The 16,781-nt window shown below is 42.5% G+C and overlaps 1 long non-coding RNA gene across 1 annotated transcript; it reads right to left on the reverse strand.

The window, feature by feature from the left end:
- Window positions 1–11,621: 11,621 nt before the first annotated feature.
- Window positions 11,622–12,806, reverse strand: LOC134441273 (uncharacterized). Its single transcript, XR_010033128.1, has 3 exons — window positions 12,267–12,806; window positions 12,075–12,175; window positions 11,622–11,812 (listed from the first exon to the last, which is right to left on the reverse strand). It is a non-coding gene; the product is annotated as an uncharacterized LOC134441273 (long non-coding RNA).
- Between the last annotated feature and the right edge of the window lie 3,975 nt (window positions 12,807–16,781).

The following is a 16,781-nucleotide window of genomic DNA, read 5'->3' on the forward strand; positions in this document are numbered from 1 at the left end:
AGCTGTAGCTGTAGCGAGCTGTATTTATAGACCTAATATCACACATAGTAGTGCACACACTCTCACACACACGTATTGCAGCAAAACATAAATACGCATACAGACAAGCACACATGAACACACACACACACACACACATGCATGCACGCACACAAGCACGCACGCACGCACGCACACACACACACACACACAGGTGTGCTGGCATCCTTTACCCTTGAAATGATGCAGTGCCTCGCCTGTCTGCTCAGCATGATTGCTGCTTTATACTGTACCGTGCTGCTCTGTTTTCAACAGAAAAAGGCTCCAAAATACCAGCGCGTGACTTTACGAGCCCTCATAGTAATGATGAAAGCCATGTGCTGAGAGGAGAGTGTATCGGGGATCAGGTGGAGCATGGAAGCTGCTTTGGAGTTGAGTTGTCGAGTTGTGGGGTGGGGGAAAAACATTTCTGAGATGTATTATACAGTATAGGGGAAAAGGAGGTTGGGGGAATGAGAGTGGGGGAGGGGTAGAGGGGGGTTTGTGGAGGTGTATATGGTACATGGACCATAGTAGATGAAGGGAAAAAGAAAGGATGGAAGGAAATGTGGGGTAGTGATGATGAGAGTGGGGATGGGAGGAAGAGCAGGAGAGAGAGAGTAGATGAGTGGAGATGTGTGCATGGAGAACACAAAATAGAAAAAAGAGGAAAAGGAGATGAAAGGGGGGGGGTGGAGGTGGAGAATGCACCGTAGATGGTAGGGAGGGTGAAGCAGTGAAGACAGCAGGAGCAGGAGGGAGGGAGGGGGGAGTGGGATGGAGGAGTGGAGATGAGAGGGTATGGAAAACATGAACAAGATGGAGAGAAAAAAGGAACAGAGGATGAGAGAGGAGGGAGGGATGGAGAGAGTGAAGATGGAGGGAGGGAGAGAGTGGAGATGAGTGGGGGTTGGAGGAATGGAAAACACAAGACTGAGGGGAAAAGCTATAAAGGATAAGACGGAGGGATGGAGCGAGTGAAAGAGTAGGTATGTGGCGGAGGTTTATATATGGACAACACAAGATGGAGAGAGAGAGAAAAAGAGAAAAATACGGAGGAGAGTGAGGGATTGGAGAGGGGTGGGTAAGTATGGGCACAAGAGAAAAACACAAGGGGAAGAGAGAGAGAGAGAGAGAGAGAGAGAGAGAGAGAGAGAGAGAGAGAGAGAGAGAGAGCATGCTAGTGAGGGAGGGAGAGGGAGGGAGGTGAGGAAGGGACGGTTGGAGGGAGGAAGGCGGTGGAGATTAGAGGAGAGGGATGGTGTAGCAAGCAGTGAGCGCGTGCAGAGCAGGACGGGAGGCAGCCAGGCAGGCAAAGAATCATCAGTATTCACCTCAGACACGCACAGAAACTGTACTTTCTCCATCCCTGTCAGCCAGGGCACTTCAGTAAGAGAGACAGAGAGAGAGAGAGAGAGAGAGAGAGAGAGAGGAGAGAGAGAGAGAGAGAGAGAGAGAGAGAGAGAGGAGAGGGAGAGAGAGAGAGAGAGAGAGAGAGAGAGAGAGAGAGAGAGAAACAGAGACACAGAGAGAGATCCCTTACGAAAATCGACCATGGTTTTACTATGAGAACTGAACCATGGTTTTTAGTTATAGTTTCCACTGGTTTTTGAGCACGGTTCGTGACTACGGTTTAACCATTGATTGACTATGGTTCAACCATGGTCTAACTATGATTTAACCATGGTCTAACTATACCCTTGTAAAAATTGACTATGGTTTTACTATGAAATCTAACCATGGTTAATAGTTATTCATTACATTACAGTGAGCTGACACTTTTTTTGTTAATCCGAAGCGATTTACAGACATTATAGGCTGTTGGTTACAGACCCTGGATCAATGTCGGGTTAGGTGCCTAGGTCAAGGGCACTTCAGCCATGGATGGAGGTGTATGGTAAGGGCAGGATTCGAACCTGCAATCCTGTGATCTAGAGTCCAACTCCCTATCATTTACAGTTATTCAGAGGTTTCATGTTTTCTATAATCCATGGCAAATTTATGGTAAAACCAAAGTTAGTTTTCATAGTAGAACCATCTTTTTAAGGGCTACTACTAAGACAGCTACTGTACTCCTGTGGATAAGCTGCTAAATGTAATGTAACACAATGTAAAAGGAAGAAACCGAGATAGGGCGGAGAAGGGGACAGAGGGAGAGAAGCAGGGACAGAGAAAGGGATAGATAAAGAGAGAGAGAGTCGGGAAGTGAAGGAAAGGGGAGAGACAGAGAGGGACAACAAAAAGAGACAGAGTTGGGGTAGATAGGGGAGATAGGGAGAAAAAGCAGGAAAAGAGGCAGAGAGAGTGAACTGATGGAAAGAAAGACTGCAAAAGAGAGCAGAGAGAGAGTGAGATAGCAGAGGAGTGGAAAGAGAGAGGGGGAAAGCGTCAGCCAGAGTATTTGTTGGATGACTGTGAGGTTAAGCAGTCTCTGTGTGTGTGTGCCTGTGTGTTATGCAGTCTCGGTGTACTGTGATTGATTGCTTTTAATCGCTGATGAAAGCTGCCCATTTGTGAGCGTGACAGATGGGAAATGAAGGACAGCCGCACTTAGGAATTCATATTTTCGGTCCTTCCACTGCTGACACTGTAAGACCAAGGCCTTTGTTAGTGTGTGTGTGTGTGTGTGTGTGTGTGTGTGTGTGTGTGTGTGTGTGTGTGTGTGTGTGTGTGTGTGTGTGTGTGTGTGTGTGAGTCGGGCTTGATGACAACATCGCTACAGACCCAATCATATACCTACGTCCGCGCAACAATATCACTCAATGGTAACGTGCAACATCTCAACACAGAGAACTGCAGAGGGATTATCCTTGGATATTTTCAAGCCTGCGCGGTTCAGCACTGGACAGGGCTGTGCCTCCAGGGACAATTGGCCTGTCTGCCTCACGCTAGCCACAGTGTCTCCCATTAATTCCTGCGAAACTCAGCCTTACAGGATGACATACATAAGTTTACAATCAAAGCGCGCCTGCAGGTATTACCAACTGAAGCAAATTTGTCTCTGTGGTATCCATCTCAGCATGACCCGTTCTGCATGATGCACCGCAAACATCAAAGGGAGACCATGGCACATGTATTGAACGGTTGCGCCGCCTTTAAGGGACTGTACATCGTGCGTCATGACCGCATAGTAGCGCTAACACTGCAAGAGCTGCGCAAAACGGACAACTTCACATCCATTCATCATGAAACAAGTTTTAAAACAGACTGGTTTGTCCTGTCACCTGATCAGTGAACTACATTGGGAGATGTTATCCACCACTCACCAAACTCACCTGATCATACATTGATTGATGAGAACAATAGATAAGTTATAATTGTAGAAATTGGATGTCCATTTGATTCATATATGGATATATGCTACTCGACGAAGCTTCTGAAATACCAACCACTGTGTACTGCTTTAAACAACTGCAATTACTCATGTAAAGTTATTGTGCTCATTTTTGGTTAGTCTGGGCCATGTGCATAAACTATGTTTCCGTGGTCTACAGATCTGTGGACTGTCAAAAAGAAGGACCAAGCAATTCACAAAATTTTGCTCAATATCCTGCATCATTGGAAGCCTCTTCATATGGAAACGCAGGTGTCACCTTTATGAACAGAAGATTCTAGTGCTGTATAGGACTCCTTTTAAACCAAATTTAGATTGTGCCATGATAAATGTATATCTGTCGATCCAAATAAAGAAATAAAATGTGTGTGTGTGTGTGTGTGTGTGTGTGTGTGTGTGTTTGTTTGTGTGTGTGTGTGTGTCTGAGAGAGAGAGAGAGCGAGAGAGAGACCCAGGGCCATAGGCCATATAATGATCCAAAAAATTGCAATTTAAACCTCTCGTTTTTTGTCTTTACTTGAAAAAATACTTTTAAAAAGTAACAAAATCGATAGATTCACAATACCAAAGTTGTAATTCTTTTCTCGCCAATTAAATTGAACAGGCTGGCTTTAGCCTGGTGTGAGGCTTATAAATATCACACTAATTTACAGTAAAACTATGCGTGCCTGCTCCAGCTCTACTTCACTGGGCGATAATTCTCAGTTTTACCTAGTGGCGGACTTGGGCTCAATGACAGATGGCATGTTGGGGCAAAACAAAGGGTCTTGCTTGAAAGGGCTCTTTGTCATTTTTGGCTGAGCTGGAAACAAGTCAAGTCAAGTCAAGTTACTTTATTGGTACCCGTGGGTAAACTGATTTCAAAGTTCAAGTGAACTGACTAAGAAGGAGACATTTCTGCTTTCCTATGTTTTCCATAACATTTTCTATCACATTATTACATTACATTTTATTACATATTGCAGACACTTTAATACAAAGCGACTTACACAGTGCACAGGAAATAAACAGAACAATAGGTCCAAATGCAAAGTGGGGTTGTTTTAAAGTACATTAGCACGGGGTTAAGTGGAGTAGACATACATACAGTACAGACATGCCCACTTACCTAAAGCACAACATGCCTTGGAGTCTACCCCAGGTCCCCAGGTCAAGGCCAGCTCAAACATCAATGCAGTAAACAGTCATGAAAGAGGAGTCTTTACTTGCCTCTGGAAGGTTGAGAGAGACGACACAGTCTTGTAGCTTCTGGAAGTTTGTTTCACCACTGAGGAACAATGACAGAACAGTTTTGACTGGGATCGCTAAGAGCAAGCAGGGGGCACAGCTATAGGCGGTTTGTGTTGGAGATTCGAAGTTCCCTGACAGGAACATACAACCTTAGTATGACCTTCAGATTAGCTGGGGCGGTTCCTGGGGTGGTTTTGTAGGCAAGGGTCAGGGCCGTGTGCTTGATCCAGGCAGCCACATGTAGCCAGTGCAATTTGATTATTAGAAACATGGGTTCTTTTGGGTTGAGAGAATAGCAAACATGCTGCTGCGTTCTGGACCGGTTGCAGTGGTTTTATTGCACAAACATGTATACTTGCCAGGAGCGGGTTGCAATAATCCTCCAGGTGGGATATGGCCTGAACCATAGTTGCACTACTGTTGGGTCAGGTGGGGACTGGTTTTCTGTATGTTGTACTGCACAAATCAACAGGCATAGGCGATTGATGCAACATGGTTGGAGAATGACATCTGGTCATCGATCATGACAGCAAGAGTTTTGGTGACTTTGTTTGGCGGAGCCCATCTTGACGTTGATGTTGTGAGATTGACTTTTTAGCTGGGATCACTATGAGCTCTTTCTTGGACAGGTTCAACTGTTTGCGGTGTTCCTTCATCCATGTTGACGGTCTGTGAGGCAGGCTGAGATACGTGCTGAAACTGTGGAGTCATCTGGCTGGAACAGCAGGTATATCTGGGTATTGTCAGCATAGCTGTGATAGGAGAGCCCATGCACTTGAATGACATGCCCCAGGGTGGTGTACATTGCAAACAGAAGGCGCCCCAGCACTGGTCCCTGTGGTGAGGGTTGAAGACAATTGTTCTTTCCATGAGACGTGAAGTAGCGTCCAGAAAGGTAGGAGTTAAACCTGGAGTGGACAGCACCAGTAATTCCCAAGGTTGTGAGTATCCCAAGGAGTCCTTCCGTTCTCGTAGTCCTCAGTGCTTCAGTTACATTACATTACATTACATTACATTACATTACATTGCATTTGGCAGACGCTTTATAACCAAAGCGACTTTCAAAAGAGGACATAATCAAGCCAACATCACAAGCAAATACAAAGTGCACAGGAGATATACAGAACAACAAGTGCAGTTGCAAAGAGGGGTTAGGTTTTTTTTTTGTATATATATATATATATATATATATATATATATATATAAAGAGTAAATAACGAGTACACACACACACAAACACACACTCACAAACTAAACTAAACTAAACATCATGTCAGGAGTCTGCCCTGGGGCAAGGCCAGTTCAAGCATTAGTCTAGTAGATTCTCTCGAAAGAGGAATGTCTTTCTCGAAAGACAATCATACCGAAAGACAGTTACTGACAATAAGGGGTCAAACATACCAAAGCTGAACGGAACGGACGCGAGACGAACACGGTCTCTCTGCTTATTTTCGGCCGGTGTGTTTTTCTCTGCCATTCACACTGACAGCGTCGGCGTGCGCAGCCAGTCCGGTTCAAAACCCACCCCACAGCCAAAGCTAGCGTGCTACTTTGCCATTCATTTGAATGAGACACCGCTGGCGTGAAAAATATGTTCGAGTCCTATTTTCCAAATGCAGCGTGGCGCCGCCGACGACCGACTACTTCTCGTTGATGTGTAAGGACAGATATGTTTCCATTTATTTTCACCGACGCCGGTAAAAATCTAGGCCGTTCTGCGACGCTTTCCCGCCCTAGTGTGTAAGACCCCTTAGGTGGCTTAATTTGAGTGTTCACTTCTGAAGCCGGATTGTTATGGGTCCGTTCTGACCCAGTGTTTTAGATAGTGGCTTAATTTCACTTCTGAAGCCGGATTGTTTTGGGTCTGTTCTGACCCAGTGTTTTAGATAGTGGCTTAATTTCACTTCTGAAGCCGGATTGTTTTGGGTCCTTTCTGACCCAGTGTTTTAGATAGTGGCTTAATTTCACTTCTGAAGCCGGATTGTTATGGGTCCGTTCTGACCCAGTGTTTTAGATAGCGTAAACTGCACTCTGTACTGTCTATATATTGAAGATGAACCAATGGGCTACCTCCTCTAAATTGTGGACCAGTCTCTTGTAAAAAATAAACAAACAAACAAAACACAACAGTATCGAGCCCTGGGCTCTGCATGCCAGATTACCAGTCCAGCCCTGGGTTGGACTGAAGACAGTCTTAAAATGGCTTCTTAGACTGTGATGTCGGAATGGGTATGAGTAAGAATGTGTCAATTTACAGTCTGGGAAGGCAGTGTGTGTGTGTGTGTGTGTGTGTGTGTGTGTGTGTGTGTGTGTGTGTGTGTGTGTGTGTGTGTGTGTGTGTGTGTGTGTGTGTGTGTGTGTGTGTGTTTGTGTTTGTGTGAGAGAGAGAGAGAGAGAGAGAGAGAGAGAGAGATGAACTGAATCTAGACACCTTTATGGCTGCAGCACCCCTAGAACAGTGTGTGTATGTGCTTGTGTGCGTGCATGCGTGTGTGCGTGTGTGTGAGGGGAGGGGGCTTGGGTGTGTGCAAGCAGGGAAGTGAATTATACCAATGAGGTGAACCAAGGTCCTTAAAAAAATCTTTATCCCTTCCTCTAAGCAGTTTAAAAACTCAGACAGTTCCAGACAGTTGGTTTGGAAGTACATAAAAATGGAGAACTAAACAAATTAAGGTGCTGGGGGTGGAGACCACCTTGAAAAGAAATCTTGTCAAGTGAATGGGCAAATAAGGACACATCGAGCACATCTTTTTCTTTCTTTTGTATCTTTTTACGTTAATGCATAATGGGTCTTCAGAGCTGACACCCTGGTTAAGTATTTTACTTTTTGCTAAAATAAATTCAGATTGAATCTTTACTTCTCCGAGCAAAGTAGTCTCACCAAGTCATATAAAACGAAATTGGGCTGAGCCACAAATATTTTACACTCTTAAAAAGGCTGGGTCAAAAACAACCCAAATTGGGTTATTTTCTGACCCAGGCCCTGGTTCAGTATTGGGCCTACCCTTTGCCTGGGTTAAAATATTTTAACCCTCAGATTGGGTCATTCCTCTAAACCAACTAAATGGGTCATTCTGACCAAATTGCTGTGTTAAAAGAACCCATTACATGGGTCAGACCTACTACCACATTATTGGGTCATATTGACTTCTTTGTTGGGTTCATACTTTAACCCAATATTGGGTATTTAAATTGCAAGATTTACAAAAAACAATTATGACTTTACATTAGTACATTAAGGTGAAATATACCAGAATTGTTTACCAATACAATTGAGATCAATTTAAAAAACAAAATACAAGAATGCATAATATTTCAGATCTCTTTTTTTATTGCCGAACAATGTAGATAATTAACAATACATTTCATAAAAGTATACTATAAAGATGCAAATCACAGCAGTGTAGCAATAACACATCATAGCATTTAAGCAATAAAACCTTAATTGAATTTACATGCATCTTTTTAGCCTCTTTGCAAAGATGGGTTATCAGCAAGACTGATCACTCATGACCGAAAAGACTCAACTACATCACAGCAACATTGCTATGACATTACCAAGAGCCTTAAGCAACAGGTTAAAACTCAGTCATTACAATATTGGTGACAGTAAAGTTAAAACATAGGGTCTGCTAAAAGGGGTTAAAGGAAATGGTTCTGTTTTACCAATGTACCATTTGATTTCAGTGACACTGTACAATTATAGAAATTCAAAAATTTAGTTTCACCTTACCTTTTGTATAGCACACTGTAAAACAGCACATTAAAATGTTTAACCCCTTTGCGAAGAGCCCATGTGCTTTGCACAGAGAATATGTTGCTTTTTAGCTATGAGTAAACAGACCCGCCAGCAGGTCCATCTGCACAAACAGGCTTCTCACCGTACTTTTTGTTAATTACAAACTTTACAGTGCATCCATAACTGCGCTAACAGAGTGGAGTGAACTTAATTGTCCCCAGGTTGAAATTTGTCTTGGTCTCTACAGTCACTACATTCCATACAGTACTTACATAACCAGCATATAACAGAACATAAATAAAAAACATTGAAAAAACATAGAAAACATTAAAATAAAAAAAACATCAAAGTGTGCACTGCATGTCCATGGCAGGTCTATCTGTCATTAACAAACAAGGTATTCCCTGATGGGTGGTTATCCAAATAATACATTTCAAACACAGCATGTATCCAGTCCAAAAGAACTGACAGGGATGTCGCAATTATATTGACAGTTTGTACCTCAGGACCTTGTCTCGTGATCTGGTTTGATTGACATCACTACCCTTTCAAGGATTTAAAGTAGCTGGCTTGTAGATATTAAGGTTCACGTAGTAGATGACCTCCCAAAAGCACGGTGAAGCTGCAGGTTGCATATCCCTCATGGCAGCTCTTGGCATCTCACCACAAGTCTTGAAAAAGCAAAACAAAAGAAAAGTGTAAATGATTAGGCCAAGACATGGCTTTTCCATCTCATTCATCATAAATATGGTTTAGGTAAATTATATTGTTCTGTATATCTCCTGTACACTTTGTATTTACTTGTGATGTTGGCTTGATTATGTCCTCTTTTGAAAGTCGCTTTGGTTATAAAGCGTCTGCCAAATGCAATGTAATGTAATAATATATATATATATATATATACACACACACACACACACACACACACACACACACACACAGGGCTCTAAATTAACACACGCCAACACGCCAAACACGGGTGAAAATTCATTTTGGCTAGTAGAAAAAAATACCTACCCGCCAATTTGGCTAGTAGCGCCCGAGTACAGTAACTTATGAACGGTAAACCGCTGCTCTGATGAACGTTATACGGCGAGATTTCCTACATTACCCATGGACACTAGCGTCACGAGGTAGCCTCCCACCGTGGGCTTTCCAGTGCATCGAGCGTCAACTCCATGCTGTTGCGCGCGCCAGGATTGAAAACATTTCAGACGACCAGCCTTCTGTCAGCTAAGCTGCGCTCACACTATTCTGACAGGCAGCTCTCCTCCTATGCTCTCGTCGCTTTCACTACAACCTTTTTAACGTCACTACTGCTATTATTACTATATGAACCTTGCTGTAACAGGCTGCATTTTTTAAGCAGCGAGACCCTGACCGTTTCAATAACAGGACTTACGCAGATTATGCATAGCGCTACTTATGTTGTGTAGACGTTTTGTGCGAGTGATGAGAATGTGGCGGGGGTTAGAGCAAGGTTCTGTGTTAAAAATGAGTGGTTGTGGAACGAAATAGCGACCAGGGCAGAGGAGGAGAGCCGACTGTCAGAGTAGTGTGACCGTAGCTGTCAGTTCAGTTGTCTTCTGAAATGTTCAGAGATGCCCGAGATATTATTTACTTTTAATTAAACTAGGCTTCTTGTCATTTTGTTGCGCATGGTAGAGAAGAGCTCCTCCTCTCTCCTCTCCTTTTCCTCTCATCTCTTATCCTTCCTTGGGGTGTGCGTATGTGAGGTTTTGTAGTGTTTGGCTGTGTGCTTGGTTACTGTAGGCCTATGTTAAAGGTCTGTTATGTGAGTGGCTTATGTGATGTGATTCAGCTGCTTTCAGAGGAATTGAACAAAAACTAATCAAATTAATTAGGCCTAAGTAACGAAAGTAAAAAATAAAGCAGAATTTAAAAAAATAATGAAAAAATATATAGCCTATAATATGCCTGTTATGTAGGCATATAGTAGCCTATGCAGGCCTATGGTGTATCTGTGTTGTAGAAACAGTTGGACAAAATGACCATTTAATTAGAAAAAAAACTAGCCTAATAGTTAGCCTAAAAAATGGCTAGTTGAACTTCTGTTTGGCTGGTGAGAAAAAATGTCCAATAGCCAAATTGGCTGGTGGTGGAAGAAGTTAACTTAGAGCCCTGCACACAGGTATACAAAATGTTATTTCTGACTTGACTGCACCGGAATGACTGTGCCTACCGGTGCCCAAAGAGGAAGACAACAAGTTTGAGAGTTTGGCAAACTAATAGACAGAACATACAGTAAACTGTAGCAAAATTGTCTGAAGTGACACCACACAGTAGGCATTCCATACACATTCACAGAACCAAAGAACAAGATCAGGCCTCATTGTGTGTGTGTGTGAGTGTGTGTGTGTGCATTAACGCCTGCTGTTGTGCATTGATATAAAAAAAAACTTACTTCATACATGCCGATGATATCCAAGAGCCTCTTGAATAAGTAGTGTGGCCGCCGACCCAGCTGAGCACCATTCTTCTCCTTTTACTTGTGTCCTACAGCCAAACAATAAGCAGTTATTGTGATTTTATTGTTAAAGTAATAGGCCTACAATACAGTTGACATACACATTTATCCTGAACTGCGTTGTTGGGTCCTGACAAACCAGTGGTAGTGAGAACAATATAATTGGATGTTGAAACTAGTAGGGATTTTCCTTTAAAGGGACACTGTGCAGGAAATGGTCAAAAGAGGTACTGCAACTATGCTGCTGCTCATCGAAACTGGGCTGCCTATTGCCAATTATTTCTAGCATGGTCCAAGTAGTCATTTTTGCAGCTAAAAATGGCTAATTTTGGAAATTCAAAATGGCGGACCATGGAGAAGATCCCCCTTTTCATGTATGAAAAGTGCAATTTTTCAATTCATAATGAATGCTTAGAATTTGATGGTGGTGGTAAGCATTAATGAAAAAGGTAACATAAGTGAATGGGCAGCATGAATTCTGGAAATAAACAACTAAAAATCTCACACAGTGTCCCTTTAAGGTTGTGTGTGTTTATCTGTGTGTGGTGTAGAGTGGGGTGTGCATGCGCATGTTTTGTACGTGTGTGTGTGTGTGTGCATGTGTGTATGAGCATATGTGTGGTGTGTGTGTGTGTGTGTGTGTGTGTGTGTGTGTGTGTGTGCGTGCACGCATGGGCTGTTATGCATGACATAAAAAGATCTTACTTCCTACATCCTGATGTTTGAGGACTCCTCGGATAAATAGTGTCACAGACCCAGCAGAGCAGAAGTAATCTTTCATTTGTGTCCTACAGCAGAAAAAGAATGAATAACTATGAGTAATTGGGATTTTACTGTGAAATATATAGTACAACTGGTACCCATGTTTACAATTCTTGGATCATACACTCACATTTCAGTGCCGCGTTCTTCCCTCGATGCAGACACAGCTCCGTACACATTAAGCGGTTTTGGTGCCAGGTCATCACGTCCATCGAGGAACAGACTACCGGAATGACTGTGCCTGCCGGTGCCCAAAGAGGAAGACAAAAAGACAGACAACAAGTTTGAGAGTTTGGCAGACAGATAGACAGAACATACAGTAAAAGCAAATAAAATAGCAAATAGCAAAATTGTCTGAAGTGACACCAGACAGTAGGCATTCCATACACTTTCACAGCATCAAAGAACAATATCAGGCCAGCTCTCATTGTTAGTGTGTGTGTGTGTGTGCGCGTGTGCGAGCGCATTCACGCCTGCTGTTGTGCATGACATTAAAAACTTACTTCATACATGCCGATGATATCCAAGGGCTTCTTGAATAAGTAGTGTGGCCGACGCCGACCCAGCTGAGCAGCATTCTTCTCCTCTTACTTGTGTCCTACAGCTGAAAAATAAGCAGTTGTTGTGATTTTATTGTTCAAGTAATAAGCCTACAATACAGTTGATACACATTTATCCTGAACTCACTGACTTACATCTCTCAGACAATCCAAATCGGTTTTCATCGGTTTACTTCTTCAGTGACTTAGTTCCAGTTTCCTACACACCCAGCTGTCTTGGTAACCGGTCAGAGGAGAGAAGTCCACCTTATCCAGAGCAGAAGAGATAAAAAAAGACAAAACGTTTCAGAGCTTTGCAGACACACCTTCAAACAGACAACCTTAAATAAATGTATGAAAGGCTTTTGTCTCACTACTACACACAACTTTACATTTTTCATTTACATAAACAAAAATATAAACCAACCAGTCCCTTCGTAAATACTGCACAGAGTACAATATCACACACTCACACTAGAACTAAGTTACACACGCACGATTTCATGCAAAGCTTGTTGAAGTAGCTGTTGCCTATAGCCACAAATTTCTTTAAACCAGGAAACTTCCCTGTAGCGTCAACAAAGCAACACATCCCTGCTCGTGAATGAAAGAAATTGGATAACTATTCCCTCCGCATTTAAGTAATTTTGGAACACAACGACTGGTGAATGTAAACACGTTTTCCACGCGTAGCCTTCATCCGCATATCAAACAGCTACGACTCTAATCAAGCAAGCAAAGCACATACGAGATAAGAAACGCCAGTTGACACACAAACAATAAACAATTGTCGCGACAACATTTTCTTGCACAGGCAAGCTGCCCAAACACACGATGCGACTTACCACACCTAACATACCGGTAATATTTAATGCGCGAGCTATCCCTCCCTCTGCCTTTATCAGAGTTCGGACTTGTGAAAGGTGCAAGTCGCAGTGAGCTCGGCCTCGGAAGAACATCGCAGGAGTCAGGAGAAGTCACACAACCCAAGCACTTGCTCTCATTAAACTAGTTCTAGTTGACCCAGAAAAAGAAGAAAGCTCGTCGACTCCCCTACAGTATGTAGAACTAACATGACACTTGTGGAAACCGAAGACAGCCTTCAGATGCCAGCTTGCGGCCCCCAAACGAAAATGCTGTCGTTATGAACAGAATTCTAGGTTGAGTGGAGCCAGGTAGCGGCTAGATATAGTTAGCTAATTTCTCAGATTTGTGTCAGTTGCGTCCTGCATTAGGCTAGTAGTATCACAGCCCGTATAGAAAGTATATCGCCAGTCACTGTGTACTGAACCTCAATTTATCGTCGAGTAGACACACTTAGCCCTCTACCTAAAAAGAATCTGCCCAACCACTGACAGCCAACCATCCGTTATAAGCTAGAACTATGCGAAATAGCAACCAAATGAATCCCAGAAGGGCTAACATTATGACTTACCGTAGTGTCTTGGTTATTAGCTAACTAACCACCGTTGACAGAACCTGGACGAACATACTACTTTCCAATGAAATGTAGCAAATATATTCCCAAATCCACCACAGGATAGCAAACCGCTGCAGTTATGACAAAGTGCTTATTCATTTGCTCCCCTTAAAAGATTAGTTACCGTTTCCTCCTATTAGGCCTACTCGAAATGGGTATAGCTTTCTATGAAATGTGCCTTAATATACTCGCCACAAACAGGAACTCACGGCTGACGCATATTTACACCGCGAAAAGCAATATGGCAAGTTTAATAAAAGGCGCACACTTACCGAAACAATGCTTTCACATGCCATCCGGTGTCCTTTCTTCTGGACGTTGGTAGTCTACTGGTAGCCGTTTTGGCAATGGCGGCCGGGCGGTAAAATTCAAAATTCAAATATCTTGACAAGATAACTTAGATTACAGGGTTGAAATGACCCAGGGCCTGGGTGCTGATGTGGGTTTAGCGAATAACCCAGGTAATGGGTACGGAAAATGACCCAATATGGGTTATATTTAACCCATTTTTCATAGAAAAGCAATTGACCCAGGGGTTTAGTCAAAGTAATAACCCAGCTCTTTTTAGAGTGTACATAGCACATTATTTTCTGTCTGTTCTGCTCCTCTTTTGTTTCGGTAAATATTGTATTTATTTGGAGAAAGAATGGAATTACTCCCTGAAACAGCAATGTGACTCCAATACACGTAAATATTTAATTGTAATCAGAATGAAGAAATTTTGTTTATCCCAATAATAGGCAATTCAGTTTGACATAGTATAGATAAAGATCAAATACTATACAAATCACACACATTCAATTCACAACATCCTGTCCAGTCCGTGGTAAACAGCACCCTATAAAGTCTGTTTGATATCCCAGATATACAGTGGCTTCAAAAAGTCTACACACCCCTCTTCAAATGTCAGTTTTTTGTGATGTAAAAAAATGACAGAAAGGCAAATAAATTCACAGCTTTTTCCACCTTCAATCTAAACTATTAACCTGTAAAATGCAATTGAGAAACAAGCATAAAGCTTTAAAGGTAAACAATAGAAAATAAAAAGCTTCAATTAACATGGTTGCATAAATATACACACCCTGAAATTAATACTTAGTTGCAGCACCTTTGGCTTGTCTGGGACATTCCAAAACCTCAATATTATTCTGGTGAAGCCATTCTTTTGTAGACTTAGGCGTGTGCGCTTGGAGAAATTGTCGTTCTGAAAGATTAGTTCCTCTGCATCTTCACCTTTAAGCCAGGGGGCTGAAGGTTTTGTGCCACTACCACGGTCCCTGTGGAAATTTTCATAATTCTCTCCTCCATAATGAAGGCCCCAGTTACAGCTGAAGAAAAACAGCACAAAAGAACAATGCTGCCACCACCATACTTCATGTTAGGTATGGTGTTATTGCGGTGATGTTTTGTGCCAAATATACCCTTTGGAATTATGACCAAGTTCAATGTCTTGGTGGAGTAAATCTAGCAAAAAAATACTTCTGTAATCTCCCAAATGCATGTGAGAAGATATGCTATGGTCAGGTGAAACCAAGGTTGAACATTTTGGACATAATTCCAAGAGGTATGTTTGGCACAAAAACAACACTACATTGCCAAGGTAACGCCATGTGTAAAGTCAAGCATGGTGGTGGCAGCATCATACTATGTGACTGTTGTTATTCTGCTGTAACTGGGGCTTAAGTCAGGGAGGCAGGAATTATGAACAGTTCCACAGGGGCCATTGTAGTGGCACAAAACCTTATGCCCCCTGTTAGAAAGGTGATGATGCGGATGAACTTAATCATTCAGAACGACAATTACCTCAGACACATGCCAAAAATCAACAAAAAATGGCTTCATTAGAATAAGATTGAGGTTTTGGAATGGCCCAGACAGAGTTCAGACCTGTATGACACGGAACATCTGTTGGGTGATCTGAGAAGGACTGCACAGATGAGATGCATTTGCAATCTGTCAGATTTGGAGTGCTTTTGCAAAGATGAGTGGAAAAAAATTGTCACATCAACGTTTCCCATGCTGATAGTCTTACACAAAAAAGACTGAGTACTGTAATAGAAGGAAAGGTGCTGCAACAAGGTATTAGTTTAAGGTTGTGCATATTTATGCAACCATGTTAATTTAAGTTTTTTATTTTCTATTCTTTCCCTTTAAAGCTTTGGGTTTGTTTTTCAACTGCATTGTGCACGATAATAGTTTAGGTTTAAGTGGGAAAAGTTGTGAAATGATTTGTCTTTCTGTCATTTTTTTACATGACAAAAACCTGGAATTTGAACAGGGGTGTGTAGACTTTTGAGAGGCACTGTACATGTGTTGTGAGATAATTCCTGGCACATCCTTGTTATCTACGTGCTCAAACAAACACAACATTGTTTAGGGGGCAAAAGCAGATGTATCAGATGATTTACGCAAATGTGGTGTAAAATAAAGCCGACAGGGACACAGTCACACGGCCAGTCTGTGCTTTGCTTGGCCTGTGCTCTGCTTTTCTGTCTCTCTCCATACATCACACACATGCAAACATGCACAGAAATAGACATGTGCACATGCATACTATCATACCTACAGACATGTGTGCATGAACGCACAAATGCACGCACGCATGCATGCATGAACCACATGCACACAGGCATGCACACACATACAGTACACCCACACACACACACACTCACAAACACACTCACACACAAACACACACACACACACACTCACACACAAACACACACACACACACACACACTCACAAACACACTACCACCACCACGACCACCACCAAGGCAAAGAATATTGTTTAGCTGAATATTAATGTCACATTATTTTCTATCCAGCAATTTGTCCCTCTATTGTTTTGTTTAGGGCTGTATTTATTTGGCGAAGGAAAGCAATGAATTTGCCCTTTGCAATGTGATTCCTGTGAATAAGCTATTTCATGGTTAGCAAACACCAGCTGTTTGACACGACGACTACAAATGTGTTTTGTGGCTATTGGTCCTGGCACGTCCTTGTTATCTGTGTGCTCAAACAAACGCGACATCGTTTAGGGGACAAATGCGAATGTACCGGCTGATTTACGCAAATGTGTTGCAACATATGGCTAACGGCAGCTCAATCACACTGGCAGCCTGCTGCTCTGGGGTGAGTTTCTCAAAAGAGAAGTTGTTAGCCTGTTAGCAACTTCGGTAGTTGCCAAA

This window comes from Engraulis encrasicolus, chromosome 24 (assembly GCF_034702125.1).
Source record: "Engraulis encrasicolus isolate BLACKSEA-1 chromosome 24, IST_EnEncr_1.0, whole genome shotgun sequence".
Lineage (NCBI taxonomy): Eukaryota > Metazoa > Chordata > Actinopteri > Clupeiformes > Engraulidae > Engraulis > Engraulis encrasicolus.